At 44.6% G+C, this 11,954-nt stretch overlaps 1 long non-coding RNA gene across 1 annotated transcript; it reads left to right on the top strand.

Annotated features, from left to right (window-relative positions):
- The first annotated feature begins 7,450 nt into the window (after positions 1 to 7,450).
- On the top strand, positions 7,451 to 11,672 carry LOC126066943 (uncharacterized). The gene is made up of 3 exons (XR_007515290.1): positions 7,451 to 7,472; positions 9,893 to 10,372; positions 11,377 to 11,672. It is a non-coding gene; the product is annotated as an uncharacterized LOC126066943 (long non-coding RNA).
- Positions 11,673 to 11,954: the final 282 nt, after the last annotated feature.

Below are 11,954 nucleotides of genomic sequence, written 5' to 3'. Positions count from 1 at the left end.
CAGCAGCCAAGGGAAATGCAAATCAAAACCACAATGAGATACCACTTCACTCCCACTAGGACGGTTATTATTGAAAAAATGGAAAATAAGTGCTTGTGAGGATATACAGAAATTGGAACCTTTGAGAAACGTTCCTGAGAATGTAAAATGGTGGAACTGCTGTGAAAAAACAGTTTGGAGGTACCTAAAAGAGTTAAATATAGATCTGCCATAAAAGACCAAACCAATTGCTGTCGAGTCAATTCTGACTCATGGCCACCAATGTGTTACAGAGTCAAACTGTTACGTAGTGTTTTCTTAGATATAACCTTTACGAAAGCAGGTCACCGGCCTTTCTTTTGCAGCACCTCTGAGTAGGTTCAAACCTCCATTAAGTTAATAGCCATTGTCAAATGGCTTGGACCATCCAGGGACCTTAGAATTACCATACGATCCAACAATTCTACTCCTAGGCATCAACCTAAAAGAATTGAAAGCAGGGACTCAAACAAATACTTGTACACCAATGTTCATTGCAGCACAGTTCACAACAGCTGAAAGGTGAAAACAGCCCAAATGTCCATCAGCAGATGAATGGATAAACAAAATGTGGTATATACATACAGTGGAATATTATTTAGCCATTAAAAGGAATAAAGTTCTGGTACATGCTATGGCATGGGTAAACCTTGAAAACATGCTAACTGAAATAAACCAGGCACAAAAAGACAAATACTGTATGATCCCACTTGTGTGAAAGATTTTAGAAAAGACAAATGCATAGAGACAGAAAGATTAGTAGTTACTAGGGGCTGGAGAGGAAACCCTGGTGGCGTAGTGGTTAAGTGCTATGGCTGTTAACCAAAGGGTCGGCAGTTTGAATCCGCCAGGCGCTCCTTGGAAACTCTATGGGGCAGTTCTACTCTGTCCTATAAGGTCACTATGAGTTGGAATCGACTTGACGGCACTAGGTTTCGTTTTGTGGTTTTAGGGGCTGGAGAAAGGGGGAAATGGGGAGTTATTGCTTAATGAGTACAGACTTTCTACCTGAGTTAACGAAAAAGTTTTGAAAATAGTGGTGATGGTTGCCCCCCCCCCCCAAAAAAAAGAACGAAAAAGAATGAACAATAGACCATTTGGGTATGCTTAACCTCTGAGCACCTACCATGCCCCAGCACTGTCACAAAAGCTGGTGCCCCAGAGATGGCTAAAGCATAGTTCCTGGCCACTGGGAGCTTACCGTCCAGGGATCCCATTCCAAAATAATAACTTATTCCAAATTAAATAATGGTGAACTATGATGTTGTGAAGTACTACTGTATTTAAAACGATTTATTTTCTAAACATACTACTCTATTTTGAAAAAATTAAATTATAATCTCCTAAGTAAACAAGTTAAGTTCTACAGCTGCTAACCTAAAGGTCGGCAGTTCAAATCCACCAGGTGCTCCTTGGAAACTCTATGAGGCAGTTCTACTTTGTCCTATAGGGTCGCTATGAATTGGAATCGACTCAACGGCAATGGGTTCTTTTTTTAAGTAAACAAGTCAGGGAGTGCACAGAGGGTTCAAAACCAATAAATGTCCTGTTGAGCTCCTGGTTGTTTCAATACACTTTAAGAAAGTCTATGAATCTTTGGAAGAGATATTTCTCCTTGTTTTTACTGAAGTGATAAAAGATACACAGCGAGAGAGGTAAGGTAATGGCTAGAACAAAAGCTGCTGCGTCTATTCAATCTCCATTTAGCACTGGGGTTGAACTCCATGAGGGCTCTGATGAGTCAACTTTGCACCACCAGAGAGTCACGTCAGGGAAGCACTCAGTGAATGCTTCTGATCTCGATAACAGGTGATCCAAATCCTGCCTGACCTTCTGCCGCCAGCCTTCCCATGGCTTATTCTAAAGATGGAAATCAAACCAACAAACCCAGAACTTCTTATGCTGTCTTCATTACCTCCAAGGAAATAGCAGCTCACAACAAAAGAGTGTAGGGGAAAGAGAGCAATTGTTTCTCACCAGTAATTAAGCTCTTATACACAACACTGCCTCCTGGCACAGAGGTTGACCTAACGGTGGGAATGGAACCCAAGTTGGGCCAATCATTGAGCTCCCTCCCCTGTGCACAGTGACTGAGTAAGGGATAGGCATCTGAACCAAGTGGGGCCAATTGCAATGGATCTTTAGAATTTCTGACCTGAGAACCAGAGAGCACAGTGCTCGTCTTCTCCCTGTGATGGACATTAGCAGCTCTGAAGCCATCCAGATGGTGTCTCCTGCCATGTGAAGGAAGCTGGCTGGCCTGCAGTAGAAGGAATGTCAGTAACGTCCAGAGATGCAGGAAGAGGGAGGCGTGACAATATCCCAGACCCTGTCCCAGCTGTTCCTGAGGTGCAGCCACACCCAACCTTCCTGTAGTCACCAGCCTTCCAATTACATTTTCCTTTGAGTCTAAATGAGTTTAAGGTACATTTGACATTTACGACTGTAAACCTTCTGATTATTATCCTCCGTATGTGTTTTAGTTTTCCAGAATAAAATTATTTTTGTCCTGATTGTAAGAATAATGCTTATTTAAAATTTTTTCAAACAATAGTGAAAAGAATGATATATAAGATAAAAATTACTGTTCCACCATGCAGACATAACCACTGTCTGTTGACACCAGAACTTGAGAAGAAATTGATCCTAAAGAGATGATCAAATGCTCTAAAATGCATGTACAAAGATACTCATTGCTGTGTTCTTTATAATAGTGAAACTTAGGAAATATTATTATTCTTCCAGGCATCTCTTTCAATAGACAGCTAGCTAGACAGATCATTTACAAAAGTGGGATACATGTAATTGTACAATAGCCATTTCCTCTAAGAATGTGTTTTGGGTATCTTTGTAGGACAGTTCCTCTAGGCCTACATTTTTTAATTTTTTATGGTTGCATAGTATTTTATTGTAGTAATGCACTTTAATTAATTTACCCAGTTCTGTTTGCTGGACATTTATTTCCAAAATTTCATTATTATAAAGAACACAGCCATGAATATCCTTGTACATACATTTTGGAGCATGTGACAATCTCTTCAGGATACATTTCTTACTTCTCAAGTTCTAATACTGTCATTTGCCTTACGGGACTTGGCAAGGTTTGGGGAACCCTCCTGGGGCCAGTGCTGTCGGTTTCATATGTGCCCTCTTGATTCACTGCCTCATTCATTCATACTTTCAACAGACATTTACAGAGAGCATCTGTGCCATCTACTCTGCTAGACTATGGGGATAAAAATGTGGGTTATGTTTTGAGTTTTATCCTTAAAGAAGAAGGAGGAGCTAACATCTAGTGACTTCTGACTTTGTGCCAGGCACTGTAAAGGGTTCTTCAGCTCATTTATCTTCATTCTAAAAAAAAAGAAAAAACTCTGCAGTGGTTAGTATTACCTCTTTTATATAAATAGGGAAAAGTAAGATCAGAAAAGTTTAGTAACTTGCTGCAGATCATACAGTTAGTAAGTGGCAAGGCTGGGATTCAAAACCAGGTCTGTCCGATTTCTTTCTGTTACACATAGTTTATAAAGAAAGATTGAAAACAAATGATAAAACCAAGTCGTAAGTGCTTTGCAAAATCTGAACAAAGGGATTTCTTTAGGCTCATCACTGTGATGATCTGCAGAGACGAGCCTTGGACAAGTCTTTTGCTTGTAGAGGGTAGCATTTTAACAGTCCAGGTTAAAAGGACAAAACCAAATCTTAAATGATTTGCCCTGAGCTCTGCACAGTTCCAGGAGGCCCTTGATAAGCCAGAATATTTACCAGCTGGGAAGTAGAGGGGGCACAGAGGGCAGATTCTAAATAATCAAGAGAACCTGGATCTAGCAAGTGTTAACACAGGGCGTTCCTGGAAAGATCAGGAACCCCCTGATGAGGTAAGAGGAAAGTGATAAACCCTTGGGAACTCTTAGAGCCCAGGCTAGTGGGGGTGGTACCCTGAGGGGCCTTGAACCATGGACAAGTGGTGCCCCAGCATAAGACAAACCTTAGAATAAGCGTGTATTTTACTGGAGGCCAGGCAAGGAGGAGCCTGTGAACACTGCTTACCAGGTACAGGGCTGTAGTAGCTGATTAAGCTGGAGGGTTATGTGACTCAGGATTCATTGAAGTCTTTAGATTTGTTTGAAGAAGATCCACAAAGCTGACCAGACAGCAGCCCATAATGTCATGCCAGGAAGTACTTCCCCAGAGTGACAGGTCTCAGCTCTTTCTTTCCCCAAGTAAGAAGAATTGATGTTCAGCACACTCACATGTGAGTAGTTCACCACACCTATGGGACTCGATTACCACCCATTTGTCAGTTTATTGTACTGTGGATGCTGGAAACTACACCACCAGCATTTCAAACACCAGCAAGCTCACCCGTGGTGGACAGGTTTCAGTGGAGCTTCCAGACTAAGACAGACTAGGAAGAAAGGCCTGACGATCTTCTGAAAATCAGCTGATGAAAACTCTATGGATCACAACACAATATTGTCCAATGTCATGCTGGAAGATGAGCCACCTAGGTTGAAAGGCACTCAAAATACACAGTGGCCACAACAAAGGACTCAAGCATACCAACCATCATGAAGATGACCCAGGACCAGGTAGCATTTCATTCTGCTGTGCCTGGGGTCACCATGAGTAAGAGCCAACTCCAGAGCAACTAACAATGACAACGGGGCTGGTATCTCATGCTCCTTTCCTTGTACTTGCTCTAAGTAGGCTCCTTGTACTGCGGCTTAACCCTCCACTGAAGGGATCACGGCAGAGTTCAATGACTTTCAAACTTAACTCCCTCTTTTAAAAGAAAATCCTAAATGGAATACCAACATCTAAAGCAAGTATAATTGGAGCTGCTCTGGACAGAGTGGTCATCGGGATGCCAGGATTCCCTTCCTCTCTGAGGGTACTGTGTTGGGATCTCAGTTTGAATACGACTGCCACAGCTGGTAGAGCTCTGAATTTAGTTAGAACACCCAGGTTCCAATCCAGGTTCTGCCTCAGGAACAATGTGGCTTTGGAGAAGTCATTTCACCCCTCTTTGACTCTGCTTCCATCTGTGAAATAAAGATAATCATTCTTGTCTACTTTAGAGGTTGTCGTGAGCATCCAGTGCAGCCCTGTGGTAAAAATAAAACCAGGTATAAAATGCCATATAAACATGAGATGTTCTTCCCTTGAATTCTCCACATCCTAGGGCTGGGGCATAAGGCACACCACATGGGATCACTTTTGTGATTTCCAAAGAGAAATGGTTATTCTGAAGATAAATTTCTTTAGACCCCCCCCCCCCGCCCCCATATTGTTAAAGTAGCTCTGGTAGCACTGTGGTTAAGCGTTTGGCTGCTAATTGGAAGGTCAACAGTTCAAACTCAACAGCTGCCCGATGGGAGAAAGATGTGGCAGTCTGTTTCCATAAAAGGTTACAGTCTTGGAAACTTTAAGAGGCAGTTCTACTTTGTCCTATAGGGTTGCTATAAGTTGGAATCGACTCAATGGTAACAGGTTAATGGGTTCTCCATGTTGTTATACTTGAGTTGTCCTTTCCACTTTTCTCTGACAGACAGGCACACTGATGTCTGTGCTTCAGTCCTCTACAACCAGAGACCTGAATCTGCTACCCTCAGGTGCACTCACCTGCGTCACAGCCTCTTCCATAGTGCTCCATGTGTCCCAGCCAATTTTGTCCCTTATGTCTCTCTGGGACATCCATTTTAGCAGGGAATAACAGAGTCACTTTCTCTGCCTTTCTATGTTTACCCCAGGTCCATACAAAATAAAAATGCAAGCCCCTTCTCTGACCTGTATCACAGAAACTGTTACTTCTACTGGGTCTCCTATTGCTCCTATGGCAGGATTATTGGTGGGAGCATCAGAAGCGACTATGTCAATTCCTCAAAGCTATGGGTCAACTTAAATAGTGGGCTTATTTGGAGGTTGGTTTGGTAAATGATGGTGCCCACATTACTAAGGCTTTTTTTCTATTGTATGGTGCTCAGGGTGGGTTTTGACATCTACTGGGGTGGGGTGAGTTGTATCTCCACATCCCCATAGAGTCACCAGTTGTATACCAAGGCTCAGGGTATGGCGGTTATATTTGTTTTCTGGGTAGGAACTCAAGTGGTGTTACTGTGATTTTTTGCTAGTAGAATGGTGTCAGGTCCTTGATGCCAATGGTTACCCCTTAAGAGAGAGAGAGTTGGCTCTCCTCAGAGGCCTACGGTTTGAATACCCATTATGAGCAGGGTGGGAATTGGACTTCAAAGGTGGGACAATATTCTGTCACACATTCCACAGACTAAGAGAACTTAATTTAGAAGAGGGAGCCCCTGTGTGTTGTAAACGGTTAACAGGCTTGGCTACTAACTGAAAAGTTGGAGATTTGAGTTCACCCAGAAGCTCCTCAGAGGAAAGCCTGGTGATCTACTTCTGGAAAATCAGCCACTGAATACCCCTATGGAGCACAGTTCTACTCGGACACATGTGGGGTCGTCATGAGTCGGAATTGATTCAACAGCAACTGGCACTCAGAAGAGATTTGCTTCCTGCTTTTACATCTGCTTTGACATTTCCTACAGATTTGTAGCCCACTTGACTTTAGTGGAGCCATAGAGAGACTTTCTGGAACTGTGCAACGCCTCTTTACATTTTGTGTTTGACATAGTCCCATGAAGAGAAGGGATGAGAAAGGTGAAAGGAGAGAGGCCGTTAGCAGAGAACTCTAGCTCTGAGATTCCCTGGCATCAAGAGCCGCCCGTCTTGCCAGAGAAGCACTTGGGGCTTTCACTGTTTTCTCTCTTCCCACTGCGTAGGTCTGTTCCCTGATATTCCCCTAAAGTGTGGTAATCCCTCTGGGCCAGGCTTCAGGACTCTGGCGTTCTTCCAAAGAGTGATGTAGGAAGAGAAGCTTCTCCCACTCTCTCCACTCGCAGCCCATTCCTGTATCTTCCCTCAGTGCCAAGGAGACATCACACAAATCACTCATAGCTCTTACCCCAGTTCTCACAGGCAAGGTTTCCTGTCCTCCAGCCTGCAGGCTGGTGTGGGTGTGCTGTCACTGTGGCATGGGTTCCAGTGGAGTATCCTGACCCCTGGGCTCACCAGCTTTCAAGTTGAAAACTAAAGAACTCATTGGTGGATGGGAGTAAAATGTGTTTTGTGCCTACACCCCACATTAAATTCTGGCCCCTGACTATGCAACATAAAGGAGCCAGAGTGTGTACGGGATAATTGAAACCTCACGATAATTAGTTTTAACTTCCTTCCCCACCAGACCTTTTACCAGAGCTATTAATTTCTCCATTTTTCTCCTTTCATTTTCTCCGTTCTGTCTGTTTAGGGAGCTAATGAGCTGTGACAAGAACAAAAGGCGGCCAGCCACGGGAAGGGGAAAACAAGGATTCTGGATAATATGCAAGCTGGGCCACAGGCTTCTGAAGGGATCGTGTCCCATATCACATGGACAAGTAAGTTCTCGATATCCTCTACCCCTCTCCCAGGGAGGCAGTGGTAGTTTAGTGGTATAGTTGTCACCTTTCATGCTTGTGAGCCAGGTTCGATTCCAGGCCGAAACACCTTACGCACAGCTACCACCCACCTGTCAGTGGAGGCTTGCATGTTGCTATGATGCTGAACAGGTTTCAGAGGAGCTTACAGACTAAGATGGACTAGGAAGAAAGACCTGGCAAGCCAATGAAGGCCCTGTGGACCACAACAGTCTGATCTGCAACTGATCATTGGGATGACACAGGACTGGGCAGCATTTTGTTCCCATAGTACATGGCGCCACCATGAGTTGGGGGCCAACTTGAGGGCAGCTAACAACCCTTTACTCTGCTGTTCAAATCTAGTGCATGAGGCCCCTCCCAGAGCAAAGGTGTAGAAATGAAGGATTTGCTTCTAGAGTGGGAAGGGAAGGAGGAGCTGGCTGGCTAAGGGAACAAGGAGTTCTGTTTGAGGAGATCTAGTACTTTCTCAGCATCAGAACTGGCTGGCAAGCTTGAAGGCATGCAAATCCCTACAGGTGCAGGATGTAAAACAGGCGTGGTCCCTGGTGAGGCTGATGGGGCAGTCAACCACTGGTTTTGCATGTACTTAAAGGAGGCTAAAGTTAGGTTCTGACTCACTCCAGGTGTAGCACCACAGTTAGCTATTCCCTACCTCTGAGCCAGGGGATTACCCAATGCTTTGGCTAGGATGAGGTCTGGTTTGTCCTCTCAGTGTCACATATTGGGCCCCAGGCCTTCACTGTGTCGGGGTACAGTCAGGAAAAATCACAACTACTCCTTTCCTTCTCCCCAGCCAAATCTGATCATTGACGTAAAATCTGGCTAAAATGGGCCTGAAGGACTATCCTGCTGAGCCCATCTCCCTAAATCATCACGAGGATCCCCTAAGAGCAGGCTCCAGCCTGAGCCATTTCCACCAACCTGTTTTCTACAGCGCAGCAGTTAAAACTGTGCTATCACTCTTCCGGCTTTCATTCCAGGATAGGCCTTCCTTCCTGTGGCCCAACCTCACCTTATATCCGATGCTCTGTCAGGTTCTCTGGCCTTCAACTTTTATCTTCTTTTTTAGCCATGGCTTGAATTCCTATTCCAATGAGCTTCCTTGAGCCACTCAGGCTCACTCCCAAGACCTCACACAGGCTCCACGTGTGGCCTTGGGTCCAACCCCAGACCCCAGGAACTAGACCCAGGGGCCTGGAGGTGGGTGGTTGCCTCAAAGGCCCAAAGAGGAGGAGAGGTCATTGACCAAAGACAGCCAATGGGGAGAGCAGGTTTGTGGCTGTGTGTACTGAGTAGAGATGTCTGTGCCCCTTGGCCTTCTCAGTGCCCCCAGCAGCTCCCGCCTCTCTCATCTGTGAGATCCAGACAGACCTCTATGTGCAGACCAGGGAACAGGGGCCTGATTTGCCACACCCAGGAGCATCCATGTTGTGCTAGGGCACAGTACCCCCACTGTGTCTTTGAAAGGCTACACAGCACTGAGGATTATTTTTTCTTTTTATAAAGAATTCAGGATGTGTGTTGTGGGGGAGGGGTAGGAGAGGAAAGGGTGGTGGTTTCAGGCAGGATGTGAGACCTCCAGTCGTGGGTCAGCAGCTGCTGCGTATCAGTGGTTGTCAGGGCTGGACGCAGTCTTGTCCACTGTGGACTCTGTGACCTTGTGTGAGTGTGGTGTGGTGGGGAGGGGAGGTGGGGCCCCGGAGGGAGGAATGCTCAGATCCCCCTCCCCATCTCTACCTCAGGCAGCCTGCCCAGACCCGCGAGGGGGAGCACATTCCCTTATTTGTCCTGGAGTTCAAGGGCTGTTCTCCTGTGAGGAGAAAGCCATAGGTTCTGATGCTTACAAAACTCAGAAACTGATTTGTGACTGGATTCTAGTCACTAGAATAACATAATTCCACATGGTCCTCTTTTTTTTTTTAGTATCTTCTGAGGTAGATTTATTAATTATTTTTAACAACTGTTCCTGGTCTTTTTTTTTTTCCTATGATTTTTTTTGTTCATTGACAGTGTTGATTAGCTGCCCACAGAGAAGGCTACCATACTGGATGCCTGGGAGCTATACCATGACAACTAAAAAAAAATGGAAAACTGTTCTCAAGGAGTTAAATATCCGATGTGGTAGATGAGGTAGGACCCAAGGACATACAGCAGGAGGTATATAAACATACATAAGAATTACATAATACACAGTTGTGTAAACTATGGGGACAGGTAGTAAAGGAGAGACTTTCCCCAACTGTCCTTAAACAGGCACATAGACAACCATAGAGCCACTTGGGCCCTTGGAGACTGATATGGATTCCTCAGATGCTCTGAAACCACTCGAATCTGTTTGAAGCTCTATTAACATTTCTGTTTAAATATTGTTTTAAAAGGTTTATTCTGACACAGATGTTGGCTCCTCCAGGAGTTACTTCTGACCATATCTCCTCCAGACACCAGCTACAAACATCAGACATCAGGTCCCTGGAAAGGAAAGTCACTGTGTATGTGGAGAACCAGGACGTGATAGCGGGGGCCAGGAATGTGGTCACCTCAAAGCAACAGCAATATTGCGGACCTCCCAAACTTCCACTCTTAAACTAAGCCAGCTGTGCAACCGACCTTCTCACACCCCAAAAACCAACCAAACTGTTCCCATCGAGTCGATTCCAACTCATACCGACCTTATAGGGCAGGGTGTGACTGCCCCATAGGGTTTCAAAGGAGCAACTGGTAGATTCAAACTACCTTCCTTTTGGTTAGCAGTCAAGCTCTTGACCACTGTACCACCAGGGCTCCTTCTCACACCTGGGGAACTGTTTTTGCTTATTTGTCTGTTTCTGCCGTGTAGAAGGAAACAGGTGCCAAGAAAGGTAATTTGTAAAAGGAAACTGCTGCTTTATCCTGATTAACTGAGAACAGACAGAAGATTTTCGTCTTATGAAAGTTAAAGCTTAGAGAGGCGAATCAGGGTTTTCCAATTTGGGCACTGTTGGCATCGTGGGCTGGATAATTCTTCATTGTGGGGAGCTGTCCTGTTCACTGTAAAATGTTTAGCAACATCCCTGGCCTCCACTGACTAGCCTCCCTCCCCCACTTGTGACAATCAAAAATGTCTCCTGACACTGGGAAATACCCCGTAGAGGGCAAATCACCTGTAGTTGAGAGCCATTGCTATAGACTAAAGGGGTTGGGGTTTGTCATGGTTAATATAATGTGTCAAATTGGTTAGGCTATAATTCTCAGTGGTTTGTCAGACATTATGTAAACACCTCCTATTTTGTGATTTGATGTGAGTAGCTAATCAGTTGAAAGAGGAGTGTCCTTGGGGGTGTGGCCTGAATCGATGACATAAACGGATGTTCTGGCAACAGGGCTTCCAACTGGTTCAAACCCCGGCTAGGAATTTGCCTTTCTAACAAGTTTTCTGCAGAGAATTTGCATTTCCATCCCAGATATGCTGAATCAGAATCTACAGTTTAAGAAGATCCCCAGGTGATTCTTATGTATAACTTCCTGGGAACTTCTTAGAAATGCAAATTCTCAGCAGAGGTTTGAACCAGAATGAACCGGTTCAAAGCCCTGGTTTTAAAATCAGGATACAAATATCACACAACATTGTCTTTTCAAACTCTGATGAGCACTTTGGCACTTCCATGAGGTCACTTGGTGTCATGGATTGAATTGTGTCCCCCCCCAAAATATCTGTCAATTTAGCTGGACCATGAGTCCCAGTATTGTGTGATTGTCTACCATTTTATGTGATTTCCCTATGTGTTGTAAATCCTATTGCAATGATGAAATGAAACAGATTAGTGGCAGTTACTTTGATGAGATATACAAGATTAGCTAGTGTCTTAAGCCAATCTCTTTTAAGATACAAAAGAGAGAAGAGAGCAGAGAGACATGGGGACCTTATACCACCAAGAAAGCTGCAGTGGGAGCAGAGCGCGTCCTTTGGACCTGAGGTTCCTGTGCTGAGATGCTCCCAGACCAAGGGAAGACTGATGACAAGGACCTTACTCCAGAGCTGACAGAGAGAGAAAGCCTTCCCCTGGAGCTGGCACCCTGAATTTGGACTTCTAGCCTACTGGACTGTGAGAGAATAAACTTTTCTTTGTTAAAGCCATCCACTTGTGGTATTTCTGTTATAGCAGCACTAGATGATTAAGACACTTGGCAACCACAGACTTTGCTCATTATGGTCACTTGCGTTTTCTTCTTACTGGCTTGAGACAAAATAGCACATCTGGGCCCCAATGTGATCATAAACACAGAACAGATACTGGCACTGTAAGCTCTAAGGTAGGCATTCAAAGGCTCTAGAATATGTTCGTATTCTTTAGATTCTCCTCAAAATGAAAATAATATTTTATTAAAAAATTTAAAGTTCCCACAGAGAACTCCCAAGAATACACTAGGAGACTCTCAGAGGAGCTCTCATGGGGATTGACA

This window comes from Elephas maximus, chromosome 24, assembly GCF_024166365.1.
Source record: "Elephas maximus indicus isolate mEleMax1 chromosome 24, mEleMax1 primary haplotype, whole genome shotgun sequence".
NCBI lineage: Eukaryota > Metazoa > Chordata > Mammalia > Proboscidea > Elephantidae > Elephas > Elephas maximus.
The sequence above is the reverse complement of the archived record's forward strand: the minus strand, read 5'-3'. Positions and strand labels throughout refer to the sequence as shown.